The sequence below is a fragment of the Thamnophis elegans genome, chromosome 2, assembly GCF_009769535.1.
Source record: "Thamnophis elegans isolate rThaEle1 chromosome 2, rThaEle1.pri, whole genome shotgun sequence".
In the NCBI taxonomy this organism is placed as follows: Eukaryota; Metazoa; Chordata; class Lepidosauria; order Squamata; family Colubridae; genus Thamnophis; species Thamnophis elegans.
The window spans coordinates 63,308,512-63,333,793 of NC_045542.1; the positions used below are offsets into that span (position 1 = coordinate 63,308,512).

Below are 25,282 nucleotides of genomic sequence, written 5' to 3' on the forward strand. Positions count from 1 at the left end.
ATTCTAAGCATTTCTAAATAAAATACTGCCATATATAGGAGTTATCTTTCCCGGGCAACCAGAATCATTCCTCCTCAAGTGGTGACTAAGGAATTGGAAAAGATTGTGAAATACACCCTCTGTGTCCTTCCTCATCCTTTGGGGAAATGAGTACATGAATACACAGCTCAATGGGCTTGCATGTAAACAATAAGGACAGCTAGAGCCCCTGGCAGTTGTTCCATATTAGCTCTTTCTTTGTACTTCTTGGTAGGAAAAGCCCCAGAGATACATAATATAAAGAGTAGCATGCATGGAGTGATGATGGAAATGCCCATGCCAACACTGCATGGAGTCCTGTAAAGTTCCTGGCCAAAGATTGGTATAAATCTTGTCTTTCAGCTGTTTCCACCCCATGCAATAGACAGGAACACATCTGAAAATCACTGGGCAACTATTGTTGATGCCTCTGGAAACAGGTGTCTGTATTATTAACTTTGTAGGGATTTGCTGTAGCATGAAAATAGCCCAGGGTTCCCTTTTTCTGCCAGCCCTAAATGCCAGCTGGCATCAATAGCAAGCTCTGTATGGCATAAGGTAGATCCTTAGTGAGTTACCGTCATTTTCCTCAAATGACTCATTCTCTTTGCTTTCATGTCTAGGCAGGTAAGTTAGAAATTTCCATTAAAGCTTGATCATAATTCCATAGAAGTACCTGATTTGAGATAACTTTTAAAAACTCTCTTAAAACTTTCTATATCAATTCTATTATCTTTCACCCCTCAGAAGAGAAGAGCCATATGCCACTTAAATTTCATCCTGTCATCTGGTACAATGTCATGTTCAATACGCAAAGACTCTCTTAGGGCAGCTTCTTGATTTGTGGCTCTGGAGTTAGTATTTCTGTATTCTTATATTTTCTGTTGCTGCTTCGGAGAGAAGATAAAAACTCAGGATATCAGGATTTTTGCACACTTAATTTAAAACTCTAAAACTTTATGAAAGCTCTCCTGCCTAGTTATAGGTTAAAATGTTCATTCTCCAATCTTTGTTTTCATTATGATGGTTTTGGAGATCACGTACTGTTAATCTATAAAGAATCCACTGTCTTTTCCAACTCAAAGCTTGTTTAACACTTAAGTTCAAATTGTATGCATGCATCTCTTTTAAAGCTTGAAATAATCTGGCAAAGGAGTTTTAGATAAAAAGGGAGAGTCAGGGTCTCTCAAATTTCAAGGCAATACATATTAAATTGTAAACAAAGGAATATTTATTTAAGAATAAAGGAGCATTTTAGTTATTGGTGTTTGAAAAGGCATCATAGATTTCCCTTGTTTTTGCCTTGGGGGAATTTATTCTTGTAACTATAGGCCACCCAGGGTGATGGGATACAGTTTTCAGTGCCTAAATGTTTTCATTGGAGAAATCCATATCTATAAAAATATTACATTAGCCTGAAGTATGCCAAGTTAATGTACTGTTCACAGGAGAATTGAAATCATTGTTTCCAAGGGCAAAAAGTTCAAATGGATAAGGACAGACATTTAGGTTTCAGAACATAGATGATACTAAATGCCATGAAACTTGGCAAGAATAGGAAAAGATGAAGAATAGAGATTTAAATGATATAGGTCCCATAGGGTGAAAAATGGGATACTTTGTTTATCTATTCTGGATATTTTATTAGGAAATTCTTGTTTTATGTTCTTCATTCTGTAAACCAATGAGAGTCTAATGTAGTTGATTGCAGCAGGTATTAATTGTATAATAAACAAATGGTAAATAGAACAAACTTCTAACAATAAGTTCCTGAATATATGAGAAAAGAAGGCAAAGAAAAATAACTGAATTCCAAAAACGGAATAAGCTATTGGAGGAACGTCGCTTTGCCAAATGCACCCAGGGAAATTGAGTTTTGGGAGGAGAAGAAGAGATACCACTGTACAGTTTGGAGTAAGCATGAAATAGAAACATTTTTTTACTGTCAGATTGTGTGAGCTAAGAGATAATTTTGCACCTTCAGAAATCATCCTTTCTGTGAGTACATTTCAGCAGCATGAACTGGGATACTGGGATACATGGCAAATGGCGCCATGTTCACTAGAGATGAATTTGGCCTGCTGTAATGGTATATGGGAATGACATTGCGAGACCGGGAAGAGCTGCATATTCGACAACAGTCAGATAAGAGTAGCAATGTGGGCCTGGCAAATATCTCAGAAGGGACCAATAAAGGTAACAGGCAAGAAATGCATCTCCAGACCTGCAATATTTTGTTAGTGTTACAATAAAGTATAACTAGTACGTTTGGTGTGCTTCTTGTCTCAGCTAACTCGCAAAGCTGATACCTGCAAATTATGGGTTGCCAACCCAAAGTTATTCCATTTGGTAGATATACACTTTTGATAAAGTGGGGAGAACTGGAACTTCTCTCTCTCAAGTATTTGCTGTGGTCTTACACATGTTCTCTGCTTCTCCTCAATACATTTAAGGCTAATCTTATAAAGGGAGAGGTATACTCCAAAAGAGAGGGGGGCAAGGAACCATCCTGAGAAAAAAGTTTCATGAGTTTAAGAGGTAAAATATGTACCTTGAAACTTTATAAATTTTGCCACCTATTTTTCCCCTCTTCCCAGCAAGGGCCTTCAAATTTAAAAAAAAGTATCAAATGATTCAGAAGGCAGGCAGCAAGAGAGATGCTGGTAAGCTACATGCAACCACACAGGCTGCACTTTTACTAGTGTTGATCTAGAGACCTATATTTTCTAGAAACCCACATTTAAATAGTGGAAAAATGTTTCAGCGAGAAATAGCTAGCAACTTCCAATTAGGATTTTAAGCTATTCTTTGGTAATCAGAATTCTAGGAGGCAAGAAACAAGAAAAACCCACTGTCAATGCAACAACAAGATGATAAAAATTGTCTTGCCATATACGACAAGACCTGTCAAATTGGCTTTTCAACAAGAATCCAATTTGCTAGGACTGCCAACTCCAATTTTCATGATACTGTAGCTGTGTCCTGTTTTATCCCTGGCATCTTGTACAGAGAAACATACTGTCACGCATCATGTGTCACAGACCCATTTACTACTACTTTAATACAGCCCCCAGTGCTATCACGATATTTTAAGTTTCTATTAGGTGGTGACTCAAGCAGGCAGAGATAGTTTTCTAGATAAGTATTAGATTATCTATGTGTTTCATATGCAGATGAACTTTTACAACAGGCACCCAGAGGATAGAGTGGAGTTACAGGTGATGTGCCTTACATACTTGTGTGCAACATTGCAACATGACCATAGTAGGGCAGAACTTCTGACACAATACTATTACAATCCTTGTCACATAATGACAAAGGATTATAAAACCCTTTGCCATTATGGTTATGAACAGATAGCTACGTTCTTTACTCAAATATATCTGGTGAACTTGTTCAAAAGTGATTCAAGGCTGCTCAACTGGTTATCTCACCAGATTTGGTTAATGCCTAAACTGGAACTAAATCTGAATTGGACAGGAATCTCACTTCTTCTATGAGTCAAAAGCAAACAAAACAACAACAAAACAAACCAATCAGCTATCTACCTAATATCTACCTACATGCAAAATAAAAACAATCCAAACAAGACTTCCTGTCAGGCCTGGAAGCCATCTTGGGCATTGGATCTTCAGGCCTGCCACATTTAGTGCTGTGGGAAGCTGAGAAGGGGAATTGTATGGAGCAGGGGTGATATATAGTCACAATGACATTTCTTTCTCCGAAAGTCAAGGACATTTGGCCCTTCACCTGGAGGTGTGTGACTGGGAGGCGTCTCCAGTTGGGACGATGCTTTGATTGGACCATGTGATGGACATGTGGGTGCTGTGCAGGGGCTTGGACTTTCTTTTGGGTGGGAAAACCTGGAAGCGTTCAGGTTCAACTGTGGTTTGTAGTTGACAAGAGATTAAAGAAACAATTGTGACTTAGACAATAAACCATGATTAAAACAAATCATGGCTTAACATGTGGTCCCAGTCAGCACAGTACAAAACATCATGTCTGGACCCCAACTCTTTCTCCAAGAAGAGGAAAAACAGAACTGTAGAAGCTGAACTTCAGAAGCCCTACCTCAAATTGATTGATTGATTGATTTGATTGATTTTATTATATTTATATGCTGCCCTTTCCCCCCGAAGGGGACTCAGGGTGGCTCACAATTCAAATCAGGGAAGGGGGGTACAGACAAAAAAAAAAGACGAAACATAACCATACATAATTTAAAAACACACAACAGTCATACCATTCGAGACGGGGGCAACAGCTCTTTAGCCCCAGGCCTGTCGGAACAGCCAGGTTTTAACGGCTTTGCGGAAGGCCTGAGGGTGGTGAGGGTTCGAATCTCCACGGGGAGTTTGTTCCAGAGGGTCAGAGCAGCCACAGAGAAGGCTCTCCTCCGGGTAGTCGCCAGTTGGCACTGGCCAGCGGATGGAATTCGGAGGAGGCCTAATCTGTGGGATCTAATCGGTCTAGTGAATTGAAGTTTATGTTAGACTATACATTTAATTGTATCACCAATCCAGTTCAGGCCTCCATTTTCTCTGTAGAACTTTTGAGAAGGCAGCAAGTATTAGCACATGCTCTAAATCAGAAGTGGGGAACGATGGCCCCTTTATGACTTGTGGACTTCAACTCCCAGAATTCCTGAGCCAGCACAGGTGGCTCAGGAATTCTGGGAATTGAAGTCCACAAGTGATAAAAGGGCCATCATTCCCCACACTGGCTCTAAATCAAAATTAAAACTAAGCTTCAGGAACATACACGTACATTTTAAAGTCTTCAGTCTTTGTAGGTAGTCACTAGTGCAACATTTCAGTGAGAAAAATATCTTTTTGTCCTGTAAGGCTGAAGGGTAGATTCCCTTCTAGTCCAAGCTACTGGTTTTCTACTAAGCAAAACTAGGAATGCCAGGAATTAAAGTTTAGCATGAGAAAAAGCCCCTTATGATACATAATACATTCTGTATTTAAAATCAAAACACTCTTCTTTCATTTGCAGTATTTGTGTCACACTTGCGGCTTGACAACTATCCTAAAAGCAGAGAACAGTCCCATTCTCCATTCCAAATTATCTGAATGTTTGTTCTTGGCATTTATCTAGCCATGAACTCATTCCATAATATTTTTTTTTATTATCTGCACAGATCTGAGGAATTTCTAAATGAATGAGTGCAACATTTCCATAATCTGGTTATTCGCAAATTCTTGGGTGGGATTTCTGTACTGGTTAGCCTATGTGGGGAAACAGAAATGAAGCTAAGAAAACAGCTGCTAAACATCTAACTGATTGTAATTGAAATTTGTTATGTTTGCTTCTTGTCCCAAGTAGTTTGGGACAATTAAAGCCCAAACAGCTTAAAACTGTGCTTCATGGGAAGTTAAGACATTCAAGGCTGACCTCTTATAGCGGTCCTTATAATCTGGGCAAAAGATTCCTTTTGGTGGGGTCTCAATTGTAGAATGCTCAGAGAGACCATAAAGCCTTTAAAAATTTTTTTTCTCACATTTTTGGATGTAGTAATGACATCTGGTGGTTTTGAACAGTCAAATATAGCCAGTATTGTTGTTATTCTTGCTGATGTTATCTACTGAGAAATATCACAAAAAGACTATTTTTAATATTTTTATGTCAAATGTTTTTTATAATAATATCAAGTCCTGGATTTGTCAGGAACACTGATGATGCGAAGAAATGATAATCTATAGTGCCATCTTGTGGTCTACCATATAAAGTGAAGCAGGTGGTGGCTGGAGATTCATGATGATGTTCGTCCATTGTGTTTGAAGAGGACCTTGACAACTAACAGGTTGTGGGCTGTCCACGATGTGTCCGCAGGTGGCTGGTAAGGCCTACATGGGCACGAAATGTTCTGCCACATGTCAGGCAGACATGTGAGGGCACCATTGTTGCCACATTTGCAGCAGCAAGAGTAGTAGAGAACAGATTTAAAAAAAGCCCAATGGATTTGTACAAATCCCAATTTAATAATTAATCACTGTTACGTGTAATGAAGCAAGAATCACATTTGCATTTATTTTGCTTGCATTTTGTATAATTAGATTCATTACTTTGTCATACAAAAACCAAATGAAGAAGGGTCTGTTAAATAAGGGGAAAACTTGGGCTTCGTGAGAAGCTGGAAACCTATAATTGAACAGGATCAAACGTTTACCTCCTGAACTGTTCCAACCGAAGGACATCTTCAGTGTATTTGAAGCTGCAAATGTGATAACAGCTAGCAGACCAGGCCAAACCAAGCCAGCCCATTTTCAAGATAAATAAATCCTGGTCTTGTTGTGCAGGAGAATACTGGAGATCTTCAGGAAGTTCCCTGAGACTGGGCTCCAGCACGAGTCCAAAAGCTCGGAAGACAAAACCTCTGGTCCTGGTTACCGATGGAGATTACATCCTGCAATGCTCTCCTGGGACACGTATATTCACATTCCTTCGTGAATTCTGGAAAGTTTAAAAGCATATTTTTGAAAATTGGGAGTGAAATAGGGATTGAAATAGGAATTATATCTTTACATAATTATTCTGATGAAGACAGCATGCAGTTATCATGAACATCCTCTCTTATCTCCTAATTATGCTCCCAAAGTCTTCCAAGAACAAATAGACTGGTGGGCAAGCAGAAATTAATATTTTCAACCACTGGAACTGCTTATTTAACAGTACCTGGCCAACCCACTGAAATTCAGTCTTAGAGCTCAGGGTGCTCCAATACTAAAAGATCTGAATTAACATCCTTTCACTCCTATGAAAAGTTTAGGCCAATTGCTATCTTTCAGTGTAATTAGTAAACTCTAAACCATTGAAGATAAAAGAGCCGAGGTGGCGTAGTGGTTAGAGTGCTGTACTGCAGCCACTTCAGCTGACTGTTATCTGCAGTTCGGCTGTTCAAATCTCACTGGCTCAGGGTTGACTCAGCCTTCCATCCTTCCGAGGTGGGTAAAATGAGGACCCAGACTGTGGGGGCGATATGCTGACTCTGTAAACCGCTTAGAGAGGGCTGAAAGCCCTATGAAGCGGTATATAAGTCTAACTGCTATTGCTATTGCTATTGACTTTGGTTGTCAGAAGGTCACAAAAGGGGATCACATGACCCCTGGACAATGCAGCCATCGTAAATGTGAGCCAGTTGCCCAAGTGTCCAAATTTGGATCACATGACTATGGGAATGCCGCAACTGTTGTAAGTGTGAAAAACGATTGTACGTTGCTTTTCTTCAGTGCCATTGTGACTTTGAATGGCCACTAAATGAGTTTTGTAAGTCGAGGACTACCTATAATGCTCACAGCTTTCCCTCCATTGCTGGCCATGTGGATCTAGTACCTGTTTTCCTTTCCCACAATACTTCTCATGTAATAATACGGTTCCACCACAAAACCGCGGTAGACTAAAGCGCGCTCGACGAAAGCGCGTACCTGATGTCATCACAGCGCGACGAAAACATCACGCTGTGAGCGGTAAAGTTAAAATTAACGCGAAAACCTTACCCTAACCCCCCCAAACCTAACCCTAAACCTAACCCTAAACCTAACCCTTAACCTAACGCTAAACCTAACGCTAACCCTTAACCTAACCCTAAATCTAACCCTAACGCTTAACGTAACCCTAACCCTAACCCTAACCCTAACCCTTAACCTAACCCTAACCCTAACCCTAACCCTAACCCTTACCTTTACGTGAATCGGCTTGCTTTAAAAGCGCTTTTTAAAGCGCCCTTTTTTCTCCGCGGTCGTATTTGTCGCGCTGCTGATGACGTCAGGTACGCGCTTTAATCGGGCGCGCTTTAGTGGACCGCGGTTTTGTCGTGCCACGAATAATACAGCATAAGACAAAAAAGTCTATGACCAAAACAAAAATAACATTACAAACAGTAGAAATATGGTAACTTATTATAGCAATAAATGTAATAAATATCATTTCCTAAAGACTAGACATATACTGTAATTAATCATCTGCTCCCAAGGTGGATATAGCAGCATAATAGCAGAGATAAACACTGAATCTTGGACACTGTAATAGGAATTTCCCAGTTTCATAGAAACATAGAAAACTGGTGGCAGAAATAGATCTAGTGGTTTATTGAGTCTACCCTTCAATTCTCTTTTTTACTTTATTTTATTTTTTAATTTTTGTTGGATGATGGACATATGTTTATTCCAAGCATGTTGAAACTCAGTTACTGATGACTGACTTACTATGCCCACTGGAAGTTGGCTCCAAGCTGCCATTGTTCTCAAAGTTTAATGTTCAAAGTTTAATAACATTTGTATGCCGCCAAATCCCGTAGGACTCCGGGCGGCTAACAATACAAATAAATCAAAAGGAATAGAAGAAAGAAAAGATAGATATAAAAACAGACCATGCACTCCATTCCAAGTGGGGCTGGACCATATTTTGGGGTCAACAGCCCCAGGCCTGCTGGAACAGCCAGGTTTTAGTGGCCTTACGGAAGGCCAAGAGAGTGGGAAGGGTCCGGATCTCTGCGGGGAGATCATTCCACAGGGCCGGAGCAGTTACAGAGAAAGACCTCCCCTGAGTAGTCACCAACCGGCATTGCCCGGTCGACGGTACCCGAAGGAGGCCCAATCTGTGAGATCTTTCTGCCAAGTAATCTTTTCTAACATTACTTTTGAACTTCCCTTCCCTTGTCAGTTTAACATTATGCCCCTTGATATTTGCTTAATAAAAACCATTTATAATGAATTATTTAAGGTGAAACTTGTTAAGTATAAGAAATTATTTTTGTTCCCCAGCTACTCTGCTTTATCGTCTCTTCCTCTGTTTTATATCTTAAAAGAAAATTATACAATCTAGTAATCATTTCCCCCATTCCTAATAATATTTTATCTAATTCCATTTGTTTCTCGTGTATTCTGTATTGTTCCCGATCTTTTTTTAATCTTGTTTTAATTTATAAATAGGGCCACCATTCCATATGTATTCCTTGTATTTTCAGATCTTGTACTGATTTTAGTTCTCCTTTTTCATCTAAGCTGCATAACTTACCATTTTGCTGAGATTTATAGTATTTGGATACGTCATTGCCTCCATTGTTGATAGCCAGATTGGAATTTTCACATAGTGTTTTTTTTTATTTTTCCCCAGACCTTAAACAGGGCATCCCTTACTATATGTCTCTGGAAGTAGGAATGAAATTTATTCTTTCATTCCCAGAGGAAGCCATGCCAGCCTAGTTGGAGATCATGGCCTCCTAGCATAATAATTCTTTTATTTTTTAGTTGAATCCAGTCTTTGAGCCATGTCAGGGCTGCCGCCTGATAGTAAAGTTCCCAGTCTGGGAGGCCAAAGCCCCCTTTGTTTCTACTATCTTGTAGAAGTTTGTATTTAATATTTTTTCCCTGACCGGATAAATTTGGATACCATTTTATTTAGTTGTTCAAAAAAATATATCTCTAATTTAATCAGTATTGTTTGGAAAAGATAAAGTAGTTTGGATAATACATTCAATTTAATTGTTGAGATTCTGCCAATTAGTGATATCTGTAGTTTACTCCAATTATTCAAATCTTTTTGTATTTGTCATAGTAATTTATTGTAGTTATCTTCTTTTATTGTAATACTAGATCGTCCGCAAAGGCCTGCACTTTGTATTCCTATGTTCTAATTTTCAATCCCTTTATGTCCTTGTTCTGTATAATTTGTAGCATCAATGTTTCTATTGAGAGGATAAATAACAGGAGAGATAGAGGGCATCCCTGTCTTACCCCTTTGGTTATGCTGAAACTTTCTATTGCTTCCCCATTTAGTATTATTTTTGCCCTCTGACTAGAATATATTGCTCTGATCATCCCGATAAATTTATCTCCAAAGTTCATTACTGCTAGTTGATTTATAAGAAAATCCCAATTCAGGTTATCAAATGCTTTTTGTGCATTAATAAATATCAATGCTGCTTGTTTTCCTGAGTGTATCTCGTAGTATTATAATATGTCCATTATCGTTGGTATATTGTTTTTTATGTGTCTGTTGGGTAGAAATCCATTTTGATCTGGGTGTATGATTCCGTTTAATATATTTTTAATTCTTTCCACCATTATTGTCATAAATATTTTATAATCAGCAGTTAGCAGCGAGATTGGCTTATGATTTTGGATCTTTTGTTTTTCAGTGTTGTCTTTGGGAATTGATGTTATTAGTGCCTCCATCCAGGATTTTGTGTCTTAGCTTGTTCTAGTACTTCATTATACATTTCTAATAATATGTTCTCTAATGGTTTTTGCAATTCTTTATAAAATTCTGCTGGAATTCCGTTTGGGCCTGGGGTTTTGTTATTTTTTTGTTTATGGATTGCCCTTTTTAATTCTAGCCTCGTTATTCTCTCATTTAGTGTTTCCTTTGTTGTTTCCGGTAAGGTTGGAAGATTCCTCTTCTGTAGGTATCTTTTAATATCCTCCTCTTCTATTTCTTCTCAGCTATACAGTGTTTGAAAGTATCTTACTGCTATGCTTTTTTCCCTTCCTTTTGGTAGTGTATCGCCCCTTCTTCATCCTCTAGTTGCTGTATGAATTTCTTTTCTTTTTTCTTTTTTTAGTTTATAGGCTAGCCATCTCCCTGGTTTGTTGGCATTTTCGAAATAATTTTGTCTACTTGATCTAATTTTTTGGGCCAGGTCTTCTTGTGTAATTAAATTTAATCTATGTTTAATTATTTCTTTTTCTTCTTTAACTTCCTGGTTTTGAGGTTATTTCTAGGTTTTTGTATTCTAATTTCCCCAGTTTCTCCTGGAGCTCTGTATATTGTTTCTTTTTATCTTTGTTTCTTTTTATTGTATATGCTATCATAATGCCACGCACATAGGCTTTGGTTGTATCCCACAGGTTTTGAATGGTTGTCTGTTCGTTCCAGTTTTCCTTTAGGAAAAACGCTAATTCTTTTTCCACATATTGAACATAGTTCTTTTCTTTCACAACCCTCTGATTCATGGTCCATTTTCCTTTTTGCCTCTACTTTCCATTTGATTGTTAATGGGTTATGGTCCGCCCATATGTTCGGTGTTATTTCTACTTCCTGTACATCCTTCTCCGTTTCTGGGTCCATCCACACCATGTCAATCCTGGACCATGAATTATGGGAGTTTGAAAAGAATGTGTATTGACTCTTCTGTAGGTTGATTTCTCTCTACACATCTTTTAGATTTAATTCTCGGCCCATTTCCAACAATGCATTTGGTAGTGTTCTCCTTTCATAATTTTTTAAATTATCTGTTTTATAGTCTTTCTTTGGGTTTACCACCGCATTGAAATCCCCTAATATTTGGAACACTGACACATATGTTGTACAGTTCCAGTTCTGCAATCTGCTTTTGTAATTTACTGTAGCATTCTTTCTGGTTTGTATTTGGTGCATATATGACTGCAATTAGTACTCTTTTTGTTTTATTGATACTTCAGTTAATAATGTTCTTCTCTCTTCATCTGCGTATAGCTGTTTAGATTTTAGCCAGTCTTTTATATATACTGCAATTCCCCTTTTCTTTGTTTTGGCCAAGTCCAGGTGTAATTTCTCTAACTTTGGAGATTCCAGGATACTACCATTTCCTTTTTTAAAATGAACTTCCTGTAGGCATGTGATGTCCATGTTTTGTTTTGGAGTTTAGAAATTGTTCGTCTTCTTTTTATAGGTGAATTTAGTCCATTTATATTGACCAATATTAATTTCATTTCTTCCTCTATCCTGTTACTTGTTTGTTGCCTTTGTTCCTCTACTTGGTTTTGTTTCCCTTTGGTTTCTTGTCCTGACTCCTTCTCTTTCTTGAAATTCTGTATCAGTCTTCTCTCTCACTTCTTGGTCTAATCCTTTTTTCTTCATCTGCTGCTCCTCTTGGCTTTTGGGTTCCAACTCCTCTCTGCTATCTGATTCTCCCTCTATGTAATGTTCATAGAATTCCTGGGCTTTTTCTATGATGTCAATCCTTACTTTCTTATCTTGCCAGGATATTAACATTTGGCCATAATATAGAGTTAGAAAAATGGGATAAATTATGGGAAAGAAATTATAAATTTACAACGGCAGTAGCTTACAAAGAAAACCTCTATAAAATGTTTTATAGATGGCACTTGCCTCTAGTGAGATTGGCCAAAATGTACCCAAATTTATCCCCCAAATATTGGAGATGTAGCCACACCTTTTACCATATGTGGTAGACGTGCCCCATCACAAGAAAATACTGGTGCAAAATTTGGTAATGGTTGGAAGAAATTACAGAGCGAAAAATAGAACTGAAACCAGAAGCATTCTTATTAGGACTACTAGACCAAAAAATGGATAAACAATCTCAATACATAATCATACACATACTCACTGCAGCCAGGATTGCTTTCGCACAAAACTGGAAAAAAATCAATACACCCGCAGATGAAACAATAATTAGCAAAGTACTCAAATGTGCAGAGATGGACAAAATGACAATAGAACTAAAAGAAAAAGAAGAATAGGATTTTTATAAAATATGGAATAAAATTTATAAATGGCTAGAAAACAGAAGCCAAAACAGAAGATAGAGAATGCAAATATATGGTGATATAAATAATCAATATTATTATAAGTGTTAGCACTACTGTTGTTATATTATAGGACAAGGTTAAAGCAATAGGAAGGCAATGGAGAATGGAGAATTATAAAAGCTAAACAGGAAAGCTGATACAGAAGGCTGCATAATTACTTGTTATTGTTATGTATGTTTTGTGTTTTTGTTTGTTTTTGTGGTGTTTTTCTTTCTGTTTTTAAAGATTAAAACATTCAATAAAAATTATTAAACACAGAAATTATTTTTGGTCCTAGTTGTCATTTTTCAGATAACCTATCAGGCTGACATGCTTGCTGCTATCTTTTTCCATTGTTTTCCCTGCCTCCACATGGCTTATGTAGAATTGAATACCATGAGTTCAATGAGAGGAAGGCAAGCAATTGAGAGAGAGTGGCTCTCAACCTTTTGAGGAGATCAGGAAACAGACACTGCATGAACTGCTGGAAGTCTATTGTTATGAGGTTAGTAAGAGAATCTTGAAAGCCTGACAGTTTTCTCTCTCTCCCCCTTTTATACTGAGAGACTCTCTCTCTCTCTCTCTCTCTCTCTCTCTCTCTCTCTCTCTCTCCCTCCCTCCCTCTCTCTCTCACGCACGCACGCACGCACACACACCTACCTACCTTTATACTATAAAGAATCAAAGCAGGACAATCTGGAAGGTGTTTTTTCTTACCCTTCCTGCTGTCAAGCTAAGTTTATGTTTACATAGCCGTCATTGAATGTATTCTTTAAGGCCATCTCGGTATTCCCCTACAGTAGTAAGAGGAAGTTTAAGGCATTATTCATTTTACACTGGGTGTGCCTAGAAGAAAAGGAAAGTGAAGCTCTTGTCACAACAAAGTAAGCAAGCATTTTGGAGACTTTCTACCAAGCAGAGACGGAGACAATTTTACTTGATGATGTGGATACACAGACACAGATACAAAGACACAGACACACACTCAACTCTTTTGCACAGAGATAGTTAACTTGAGAATAGAAAACAAAAAAATTAGAACATTTCTGGATTGAAGAGTAAAAGGGAGAGAGCAGAGGGAAAAAGAACTACTTTCCTCTGCAGCCCAGGCACCAAATTTTGGTCACTAAAAATCAGTGTTACAAGGATCCTCCCAGCAGTTAGAGGGAGAAAAAGATGTGGGCTCTGGCCAATTGCTATTACCAATGCTCTTTCACTAGGTCTGTTTGGAATATTATTTGACATCCTAAAGCCATAGTTCTCCTGGAACTGAGGTCTGAGATCAGTTTAAAGACCAATATTGATCTATCATTCCAGTAGTCATATGAAACTGGCTGGCTGTTTTTTCCAGCCTGTGAAACCTAACACAGCAAGGTCATTTCAAGGAATCTGGTAGGTCATGCTTGCAAGCTCTAAGGCGAAACTGTAATAGAGAGAAGTTGGTTTAACTTCTATGAGGCCCAGCAACCTTCTTGCAGCTGTACTGCAAATCCAACATAGTAGAGGAAGCTGATAGGCTTCTGCCTGGTGGTGAGACTACTAGCAAGGCTCAAGGTTGGTCTATGATGGAATGGGACAACTCGCTGCAGCCAACTTGCTACTGCCAACTTGCCATGGCTATTTTTCTATGGGACAACTTGTAACAGGATAGTTCAACAATTCAATTTGATTATTTAGAATAATTTAAGCATTTTTTTGTCATTTGTATTTCCATTTGTCTCTCCTTCAGCATCCTTTTTATTATTATTCTATCCCACCATTTCTTCAATATTAGTGTAACTTTTATCACACAGTGAGTTGGCCTGTGGTGAGTTGACAGCAATGAGTTGTCCTAGACTCATCTATGATAGAATGGATAGGTCTGGCTTCAAACTGGTAAAAATACTTTGTCTTTGTGTGAGGTATTAAAACCCAATTTTTATGCTCACAATTCAAAAGGCAAGTCTGGTTCACAATTCAAAAGTTTTTATTGCAAAGAAATTGAATAAGCGGTTGCAAGCGTGGCCTACCAGATTCTTCCCATGGCTTGAATACTAGGAGCACAAAGACAGATTTCAAGTAATACAATGTATACGTTTCTACTCATCATACATGACGCTTAAGCCCTCCCAAATTTCTTTGAAGTTAATTTGCATTTCAGCATGACTTTTCCTGCAGACCCCCCCCTTTTTTTTCTTATCTGTGCTTCTTCTGTTGTTTAGGCGGTGAATGTTTCCTATCTCACCATTTGGTGTGCTTGTCTGTATTTCAAAGTCAAAGGAATTTTACAATCAAGAAAAACAGCGCCGAGAGTCTCACACCTTTGTGTAACATTGTACACTTTATATGAAAGAGTAACTTGTTATTTATTTATTTCCTTCATTTGGCATAATCAAAATACTTGCAAATGAGGGATAAAGCCAGGGGTGGGCTGCTATGGGTTAGTCCGGGTTCAGGAGAACCCATAGCTAATGTTATGGCTGATTCAGAGAACCTCAAAATCCCACCCCGGCTGGCCCCTCCCACACCATCCCACCCTTCCCAGGAGTCTCCACGTACCCCATTTTGGATGCGAGGTAAGTGCAGGGCCTATATGGATGCTCAGGGAGGGGAAAGAATGGGCCTCCTGGAAGTTCTGGAAGGCCGGGAATGAGCCTGTTTCTCGCCTACAGAGAGCCTCCGGAGCCTGGGGGAGGAAGTATTTACCCTTCGAGAAGCTGAAGGAAAGCCTCCGGAACCTGTGAAAACGCTCTCCCCCTGTAGTACAGGGGGCTGATTAGGCCATGTCGACCATGCCTACCCAGTAATCAGGCAGAGACCCTGTTCTGTGGAATTTTTGAAGCTCACCTCTGGATAAAGCTCAGTTCCTCTCTGCAAGTATCCTGAGGGAATTTGGCTCCTGATGGAGAGAAAAAGAGGAGAACTCTGAATTCCTGGAAGGGTGAATGCAAAGACACTGACTCTCCAGCACTTCATGTTCTTCTAACCACAAGGGGGCAGTGAGGTGTTGAGAGAGTAAAGGATATATTCTATGTCTTTCTTAGTCCATCACTCGCTCTGCTAGCTCCTAAGACACTGCTAATCTGATATTTCTTCCTTCTGCTTTTCTTCCTTGGCATTTGCATTCAGAGAACATATATTTCAACTTTCTTCTACATACAACGTCATGAGGTGCAAGGTTTTGCCTATTGTGCATCCCTGTCACTAAATAGCCTTTATGTAATAATTATAAAACTTGCTTCACTAATTATTGCTCAGGTCAGCTTCCCACTCTCAGGTCTGCTGACATCCACACCCAGAACTCTTCAAACTCTTAACATGAGAAAGGTCATACTTTTTTATAGGAGATTTCTGTCCTGAGGCAAATGTATTGCTAATCCAAGCAGACCTACTTTGGAGACAAATTGGAAATATTGGGGACACAGCATTAGTCAACACTGAGAGTGTCCAAAAGAGATTTTAAAAAGGAGGGAAAGGCTGGAGCCAGGTAACTGCATCAAAATAATACTTTTCTTTCTGGCAAAAGTGTTGCCCAAAACTTGATAATGCTGAGAACTTTCCAAGCTTTTTTTTTTAATTAGTGAAAGAATGGATGAAACCTGGAATAGCATATGACTATTGTTCTGACTACAAAATAAGTGAGTCAGGGTTCATGGCTTTGGCAATGTTACTTGCGCAAGTATTATTTTGCTACATCAGACCTTGGTTCATCCAATCAGCAGCAGTACAGATTTGAGACAGATATCTGCCCTATCTTAATTAATATCATCCTTGGGTTGTTTCTTATTTTCTTTCATTTGTAAAAGCATTCCCTGTTGCTATACTAGAATTGCTATACAGCGGCTATTGACAATGCCCTGCTTTCCTCAAACTGGGATCGTTTTTCCATTTAGACATGCCTAATAGATTTATTTTAGTGCTTAAGATATCAGTTTGATTGTAGAAGAAAACATTTAATCTGTGTTTTTGACCTCTTGGCTTGATTATAATATTAAGGGGGTATAAACACTGAGCCCAAAAGGGAGTACAGTTAAATCCAATGAAATGTATCTTTTAATTTTCCAGTGTTTTGCTTTACTAAACCTGGCATTTGGCTATAGAAAATGAATCATTTTCTTCTATTATTTTCTATTTACCTGCTTAAGAAAATGTGGGCAATATGTAAGATTTATTCATGCAAAAATGCATGAATAAACACTACTGTCGTCATGGAGGTAATGTGTTTATTCAATGAATTGTAAAAACAATGTGATTGTGAAATCTCATATTAAGCTGGTGCCAGTTCTTGTTATAATTTTAAAACTGCTGGATGTGGTTTTGTGGATCAAAGAGACTAGAGGAAACTCTCTTAAAAACAATTAAAGCAAGTCCATTCATCTGAAATAGGTACAGAATCTCCTGCTCAAGCAGGGGGTAGGACTAGAAGACCTCCAAGATCCTTTCCAACTCTATTATTCTAGGTTCTGTCACACGTCAGGCTGGTTCTATATCCATATAATTTTTTTTTGGGGGGGGGGGGGGTTCCTGTGGAACAAAGGAAATTCTAAACATTGAGAAAAGAAAGCTAGAAAAAAAGCAGGTGACCAAGGGCATTTCATGAAGCTACTGTTATTAGGAAAGATTCCATTTCAAAACTGAAACAACTATTGTTGACTTGCAGCCACTTTGTAAGGATACACAAGAGGATTTTTTTTTTAAAAAAATCAGTCATAACATCAGTTCTGGTGTTGACTTGTTTTGCCTCTTGCTATATTGGTATGCATTATGACTAACTAGTCATGGCCTAGGAAGGCTTAACAGAGCTAGAATTTCCCCCCCATAATACCTAGGTATACTGTAGGTAGCCTGATATATTAAACTGAGTCTTTAAAATAATTCTGTAAAGTGTCCTTTAAAAAAAAAAGGCAATACTTTTGGGTATATTTATCCAGAAATATGGTAGACTTAATTTCATCTTAGTACACAGTAAGCTAAAATATTGCACTGCCTTAGATCAAAATCACTCATAGAAATGGAGTAGTTGCTGCCAAATCTTTAACAAATTCCTAAAATGTCCAGTAAAGTGACCATTGGCTATGCCTCCTTGGAATTCAGAGTGCTTTACAGGTAGTCCTCAACTTGTAACCTGTCACTTAGTGACTATTAAAAATGCTGGCAGACTTTTCCAGACCTACTAACAATTCAGTTTTGTAGTTCTTTTTTTTTTTTTTTACTTTTGCCTTTATTTGTATGCCACCCTTTTCCCTAGGGGGACTCAGGGCGGCTCACAATACAAAAGGGAGGGGGAAACAACAAACAATAAACAATACAGCATATTAAAAAAGAAAAATGCAACAATCACACAATTCGGGTGGGGCTATAATCTTAACCCCAGGCCAGCCGGGACAGCCAGATCTTTACAGCAGCGCGGAAGGATTGGAGGGTGGTGAGGGTCCGAATCTCCACGGGGAGTTCGTTCCAAAGGGACGGAGCAGCCACCGAGAAGGCCCTCCTCCGGGTAGTTGCCAGTTTGCACTGGCTAGAAGATGGGATTTGGAGGAGGCCTAATCGATGCGATCTAATCGGTCTGGTGGAGGTAATTGGCAGTAGGCGGTCTCTCAAGTACCCAGGCCCACTACCATGAAGGGCTTTATAGGTGATAAGTAGCACCTTGAAGCGCACCCGGAGATCAACAGGTAGCCAGCGCAGCTCGCGGAGGATAGGTGTTACGTGGGTGAACCGAGGTGCACCCACTATCGCTCGCGCGGCCGTATTCTGGACTAGCTGGAGTCGCCGAATGCTCTTCAAGGGCAGCCCCATGTAGAGCACATTGCAATATTCCAGCCTAGAGGTCACAAGGGCACGAGTGACTGTTGTGAGGGCCTCCCGGTTCAGGTAGGAACGCAACTGGTGTACCAGGCGAACCTGGGCAAATGCCCCCCTGGTCACAGCTGACAAATGATGTTCGAAGGTCAGCTGTAGGTCCAGGAGGACTCCCAAGTTGCGAACCCTGTCTGAGGGGCGTATAGTTTGACCCCCCAGCCTGAGAGATGGAGTACTTGGCCAATTCTTGGGAGGGAAACACAGCAGCCACTCGGTCTTTTCTGGATTGAGCACAAGCTTGTTGACCCCCATCCAGTCTTTAACAGCATCCAGCCCCTGGCTCATCACATCCATCGCTTCGTTGAGTTGGCACGGGGCGGACAGATACAATTGAGTATCGTCCGCATATTGATGGTACTTTATCCCGTGCCGTCGAATGATCTCACCCAGCGGTTTCATGTAGATGTTGAAAAGAAGGGGGGACAGGACCGAACCCTGAGGCACCCCACACGTTAGGGGCCTAGGGGTCGATCTCTGCTCCCCAACTAACACCAACTGCGACCTGTCCGAGAGGTAAGAGGAGAACCACTGTAAAACAGCGCCTCCCACCCCCACCTCCCGCAGTCGTCGCAGAAGGATACCATGGTCGATGGTATTGAAAGCCGCCGAGAGGTCAAGGAGCACTAGGATGGAGGTGTGGCCTCCATCCCAGGCTCTCCAGAGATCATCGGTCAACGCGACCAAAGCGGTTTCTGTGCTGCAGCCAGGTCTGAAGCCAGACTGGAACGGATCGAGATAGCTGGCTTCCTCCAAGGACCGCTGGAGCTGAAAGGCCACCACCTTCTCAACAACCTTCCCCACAAAGGGGAGGTTGGAGACTGGATGATAGTTATTTAAAACAGCTGGATCCAAGGATGGTTTCTTCAGGAGGGGTCTCACCACCGCCGTCTTTAAAGCGGGGGGAAAGATCCCCTCCCAAAGGGAGGCGGTAACAACCGCCTGGATCCAGCCTCGTGTCACCTCCCTGCTGTTTACAACCAGCCAGGAAGGGCACGGGTCCAGCACACATGTGGAGGCACCTACAGCTCTCATGGCCTTGTCCACATCCTCAGGGGCAACAGTCTGAAACTCAGTCCAGCGATGACTTACCAGATCATCCCTTAGTGCCTCGGCTGGTACTGCGGAATTGGAGTCCAGGTCCGCCCGGAGCCGAGCAACCTTGTCTGCGAGAAATTGGACGTAGTCCTCAGCCCTGCCCTGCAGCGGATCGCCCGTTTCCCTCCTATTTAGGAGGGAACGGGTTATCCTAAACAGGGCGGCTGGGCGCGACTCAGCAGACGCAACCAGAGAGGCAATGTGTGTTTTCTTAGCCGTCCTAATTGCCCGAACGTAATCTCTGGTGCAGGTTGTCAAAAATGCTTGGCTTGATTCGGATTTGCTGGACCTCCATAGGTGCTATAGGCGTCTCCTTCGGTGCTTCATCTCCCGGAGTTCCTCAGTAAACCAAGGAGCCTTCCGGGATCCACTGCCTCGGAGCGGCCGTAGAGGCGCAATCCGGTTAAGAGACTCCACCGCTGCCAGATCCCAGGCAGCAACCAGAGTCTCCGCCGAACTGCGGGCGAGAGTATCAGGAATAACCCCAAGCTCCGTCTGGAACCCCGAAGGGTCCATAAGTCGCCTGGGGCGGAACCACCTGGTCGGTTCCTCCTCCCTACAGTGGGGGTTTGGTCTCCGAAAGTCAAGCCTCAATAGGTAGTGGTCTGACCATGACAGGGGCAAGATCTCGCTACCCCTCAGACCAAGATCACAATTCCACTGCTCTGAGAGGAATACGAGGCCAAGCGTGTGACCCGCTGAGTGGGTTGGTCCTCGGATTACTTGGGTCAAGCCCATGGTTGTCATGGAAGCCATGAACTCCTGCGCTCCATCAGAGTGTTCACCGAGCGAAGGCAGATTGAAATCCCCCAGCACCATAAGTCTGGGGAACTCAACTGCCAGCTCAGCTATTGACTCGAGGAGTGAGAGGAGGGCTGTTGCAACGCAGTTAGGAGGCAGGTACGTTAGCAGCAGACCCACTTGACCCTTGAGGTCCAACTTCACCAGCAGAGACTCACACCCGACAAGCTCCGGAGCAGGGATCCTACGAGGTGCTAGAGACTCTCGGATAACAATAGCCACACCCCCACCCCTTCTCTGAGCTCTCGGCTGATGGTGCACCTGAAAACCCTCTGGGCACATCTCTACGAGGGGGACTCCTCCCTCCGGGCCCAGCCAGGTCTCAGTAATACATGCCAGGTCTGCCCTCTCGTCTAAAATCAAGTCCCGAACGAGAGGAGCTTTATGAACTACAGACCTGGCATTTAGCGCCAGCAGTCTGAGGCCAGGGTCCTAATTACTCACACCACCTGGCCTTGGAGTGGGACTCATAGGGCCGGAAGGAGGGATCTCTGTGACGTAGCGAGCCCTCCTTCCCCGGTAATGGCCTGCCCTAAAGTCCCTGCCATATCTGCCCCTCCCTGTTAAGACCGTAATGCTCCGGCCCACTCCCGTGTCCGTAGTCCCACCGACCACCCCTATAGCCCCTGCGTTCCCCGACAGGCCCTTCGAATCAGTCATCCTCTCACACAAACACAGCCACTCATCCATGCATTCCCCACATAGGTCAGTTAAAAACACAGAAAATACAACAATAATGAAGTTAAAAAAGTGGGTACAATCATCAATCAAACATACCAGTCACACTGCATTCCTAAAAGTTTTTTTGCGTACTGTGCAAGAGAGGAGAAAACTTAATGTTCTTGATCTTCTCCTCTGTGGAGTCCAGCAAAAAGGGCAAGGCCCAAGAGTTTAAAATGGTTGGAGGGTTAGTGTCAGTTGGGGGAAGGTGCCAAGCAGGCCCCCTGCCCATGTCCTATTCGTCCCCTGCCTTCTTCTTTCTGCAAGATTAAAGTGCAGGATGGTATAGAGGAAAATGGCTGGGAGTCTCAGCGAGGCCGGAGGTGGATTCAAATATCCCAGCTTATTCCAAAATGTTGGTCTTGAGAGTAAAGGTGGGGTTAAAGCTGGTCGAAAGGCAAGGACAGTCAGGCGTCTAAAATGGGGGCTCCTAAAGCAACCACGGATAGCAGCGGCAACAGCAACATGAGCCGAGAGACAGGCCATGATAGTCAAAAGTTCAAAAAAGATGTGATGGAAGGGGGGGTGCATTTGGGTCGGCAGCAATAACAGCAGCGAGCCTAACATTTCGGCCCACAGCGTCCCAGGAATAAATTCACCAACCCCCCTGAGGACAGCACACCCAGCGTCTCAGCAGCGTGAACAAAATAGGACCATGACAATCTGGGTCCAAAGCTGAGCGCTGCGTCCACGAGGGTGGAAAAGGGGGGGGGGCGCCCAGTTCAAAAGCCCAACGGCAGGACCGCGGCAATCTAACACAGCGCTGGAACTGCCATCCCCTAGAAACCACTGCAAGAGGAGGGAGGGGAGGCTTCACGTTCCAGCGGCTCCGCGGCGTCTTGCAAGGAAGGCAAGTCGCGGTGATCCATCAGCTGGAAACCGCCGCCCACGCCGTCTGTAGGGGGGGGGAGGCCGCCCGCAGGCTTCTCAGCACCGCCTGATACCGCGTCGCCCAAAGCCGTCCGAACAGCGTTTCTCCAGGTGCTCGTTTTTCCAGCACCCTCTCAGTATCTTCTTACCCAGGCTTCGCCCTTTAACAGTCTGGCTGCAGAAGAGGGTCGATTTTTTCGAGGTTTCCTTTCTCCTCAACCCCGAGCGAAAAGCTCAGGAAGCCATCTTCCTCGCACATGCGCACATGCCGTTCTGATAGCCACCCCATCCCCTTACCGGTCCCGTGATCTTATTCTTGGTGCTTGGCAATCAGCCCTCTTTTACGGCCATTTGCAGCATCCGGAGTCATGTGACTGTACTTTATGATGCGTGCTGGACCCAGTGTTTACTTCTGGTTTCTGGCAAAAAAACATGTATTGGCTAAAATGGTTTTGCTTAATGACTGCCTCGTTTACTTAATGAATGTTTGCAAAAAAGGTCATAAAATCAGGTGCGGTCACACTGATGCACTTAATACTCACACAGCTTACAACCATAATTCCAGGCTCACTTATGTTTGCAAGTTGAGGACTATCTGTAGTCCAATGCACACTAAGCGCGCTAGGGTCAAATCTGCCCTTTTTGTTTAACACAGGAGTGTCAAAGTGGTGGTCTGCAGGCCGGATGCATCACATGCAGGCCATGCCCACCACAGTTCTGCAAAAGGAAAAAACATCACGACACATCACATGACGGCAATGTGACACAACGAGTTTGACACCCATGGTTTAACACAATGTGAAGCAACTTGAGGTTTGCTCTAAGTTCAGTGCATTTTCAATTCTATCTGTGGCAGGAGACTAAAGATCAAGAAGAAAAATGTAGGAAGAACTGTCTTATTATAGTCTTTGCAATAAAGTCTCTGCTGATGGACCTAACAGTCTATTAGCACAATCAACAGACTAGCAATGATCAAGTATATCAAGGTAATATAGACAGAATCAGCCCAGACAATGAATTAGTAAAGAACAGTTAGAAAATGAAATCTAATTTTGAGCTTTTTTGGAAATCATAAACTAGGAAATACTGTATGTATCACAGATCAAAATGGCCCATTTTCTTCCAGAAGATAATTTTACATGTCACGGTGGGAAGCAAAAGAGGTATCAAAAAAGACTAGAGGTGATTTTCAGTATGGCCATTAATTAAGGCTACCATGTCTACACTGTTACAATTTGGAAGATAATTAGAAGTCAGGAAAGATATGAAAAAAAAACATTTTGCTGATATCTAAGGGTCTCTTTTGCATCCCAGATATAATTGTAGAAATGTGTGTGTGAGAGAGACTATATAAATTCACCAAATGATTGAAGTTACCACATAAATAAATAATCTGGTTGGAACATTAGTTGTTCAAAAATGTGGATGGATTTCACTGGATCGAATTTAGAAAGATAAATGGCGCTTAGGTATATGTAACGCTTCTGCTGTTAGATTTTACCACTTAGCTGCTACAGTCTAGGATTCTTCCCTAGACTAATGGTGAGGGAAGCTGGTAATTTGCCATTCAGCAGTATCTGGAGAACCACTTCTCAACTTTGACCTAGAAAAATTGCAGCTATGAGATCTAGGCTATAGTAGCCATTATAAGTATAATTAAAACCACAATAACTATAATGACTGTTTGATGGAAGAAAATAGTTTGTAGTTGCTTATATCCCCTTTCTGCCATAGGGATGGGCTGGATTTTTGCCATCCAGATAAGGCAGACATAGAGAAATTCAAATCTTCAATAATAATAAAAAATCTTCACTGACTTAAGACCAAAGTTAAAACTGATTCATTTTATCTCAGGGTTTATATGCCAGAATATGAGAAGTTAAGGCTAATTACCATAGTATCTCACAATCACATAATGATGACTAACATTAGCGTTACAAATTGTGTTTTCTTACAGTGCATCATCTTCACCTTGACATTTCTTTGGTCTTTCAGCCACAAAGCAGATAGGGATGATGGTATGTGTGACAGACACAAAGATAGCCCACAGTCCTTGTTGCCTTAAGAAACATCTGAGCCTTACTATATTAATAAAAGAACCATCCTGTAAATTGATCCAAATTTATGTTAAGGCCTGACTAAAATTAACTAAGTTAGTTGTTCTTACCTGAGCGATTCCTTCATCCAGAGGTGGGTGGGCTTCAAAAATTTTAGCAATGGGTTCTCTGCCCAGTTGGCATGGCCATGGTGGGCTTGGCCTAGTTGGCCTCCTGCACCACGGTGGGAGGGGGGGGAGGCATTTTCACCCTCCCCGAGCTCCTGAGGCTTTCCTTGATCCTCCATGAGGGTGAAAACGGCCTCCTCCAGGTTCCAGAAGCCCTCCTGAGGCCAGAAAGTGGCTTATTTCTGGCCTTCCAAAACTTTTGGGAGGCCCGTTTTCCCCCCTCCCTGAGCCTCAGCACAGGGGGTTCTCCGAACTGGGCAGATTCTTAGCTAGAGGTTCTCCCAAACCCATGTGAACCCACAGCAGCCCACCCCTGCCTTCATCTACAGAATGTTTCTCACTATTTTATCAATGCTTATGACTTGAACAAGAAGATCCAAACTCTCTCATAAAAATGTGCTAAGTGCAGTGACATGAGACAATGTGCCTGGCAAGACATAAACAGGCACAGTATTTTGAGGTTTTCCTAACCTGCTTCTCCTAGGGGTATTTCTATTACAGGTCCTATCATCCCAACTTCTTGCTGGCTACAGGTTTTAGAGTCTTGTGCTCCCAACAAATCTGGAAAAAAAATGCCAGGCTGGGAAAGATGGAGCAAATATCTTCGTATAACATCAGCTGGTTAATTGTTAGTAACTTGTTTGCCTGATTTAATTGTATCCCTCAGAGTTGTGCCAGCCAGCAAGGAGGTGGAGCCTATGCATTCACACTTCAGAGAATGGAAACATACTCCTCTAGGCAGCTGAATCAAGCTGATACATGCTTGACCTGCTAAAGCATCAGGGTTCCACTGTTGTTAGAGTGGCAGGAGCTGGCTGGCCTGTTTGGCCAGAATCTATATATAGATATGAAGGTGAGTTTATCATTTCTAGATGACCCAGTTCTCACTGGAGTTGTAATTCTCTGGCTGGACTGCACCATTTTAGACTGCAGGTGATATTTACAAAACAAAAAGACCATTGGTCCTGCCTACATAGAAAAATTCCAGTGATACATAAAATTGGTATGTCAGGAGGAAGTTTCTAATCTAATCTCTTCCTAACATGTTGCTCTCTGAGCTAGATTGTGTGTGTGTGTGTGTGTGTGTGTGTGTGTGTGTGTGTGTACATACATACATACATATGCGGGCATTTACGATATGTATGTATGTTTTCCTAGTTTAGTGTGGGTGCCAGACTAACTGAGGCTCAGGCAGGAA

The 25,282-nt window shown here is 41.7% G+C and overlaps 1 long non-coding RNA gene across 1 annotated transcript in view; it reads right to left on the minus strand.

Moving 5' to 3' along the window:
• Positions 1 to 7,772: 7,772 nt before the first annotated feature.
• Positions 7,773 to 25,282, minus strand: part of LOC116504430 — a 35,355-nt gene continuing 17,845 nt past the window's right edge. The window contains exons 3-5 of the long non-coding RNA XR_004254809.1: positions 15,360 to 15,411; positions 13,251 to 13,379; positions 7,773 to 7,868 (exon numbers count right to left, since the gene is read on the minus strand). This is a non-coding gene — a long non-coding RNA (uncharacterized LOC116504430). The remainder of the gene's footprint in view (positions 7,869 to 13,250; positions 13,380 to 15,359; positions 15,412 to 25,282) is intronic.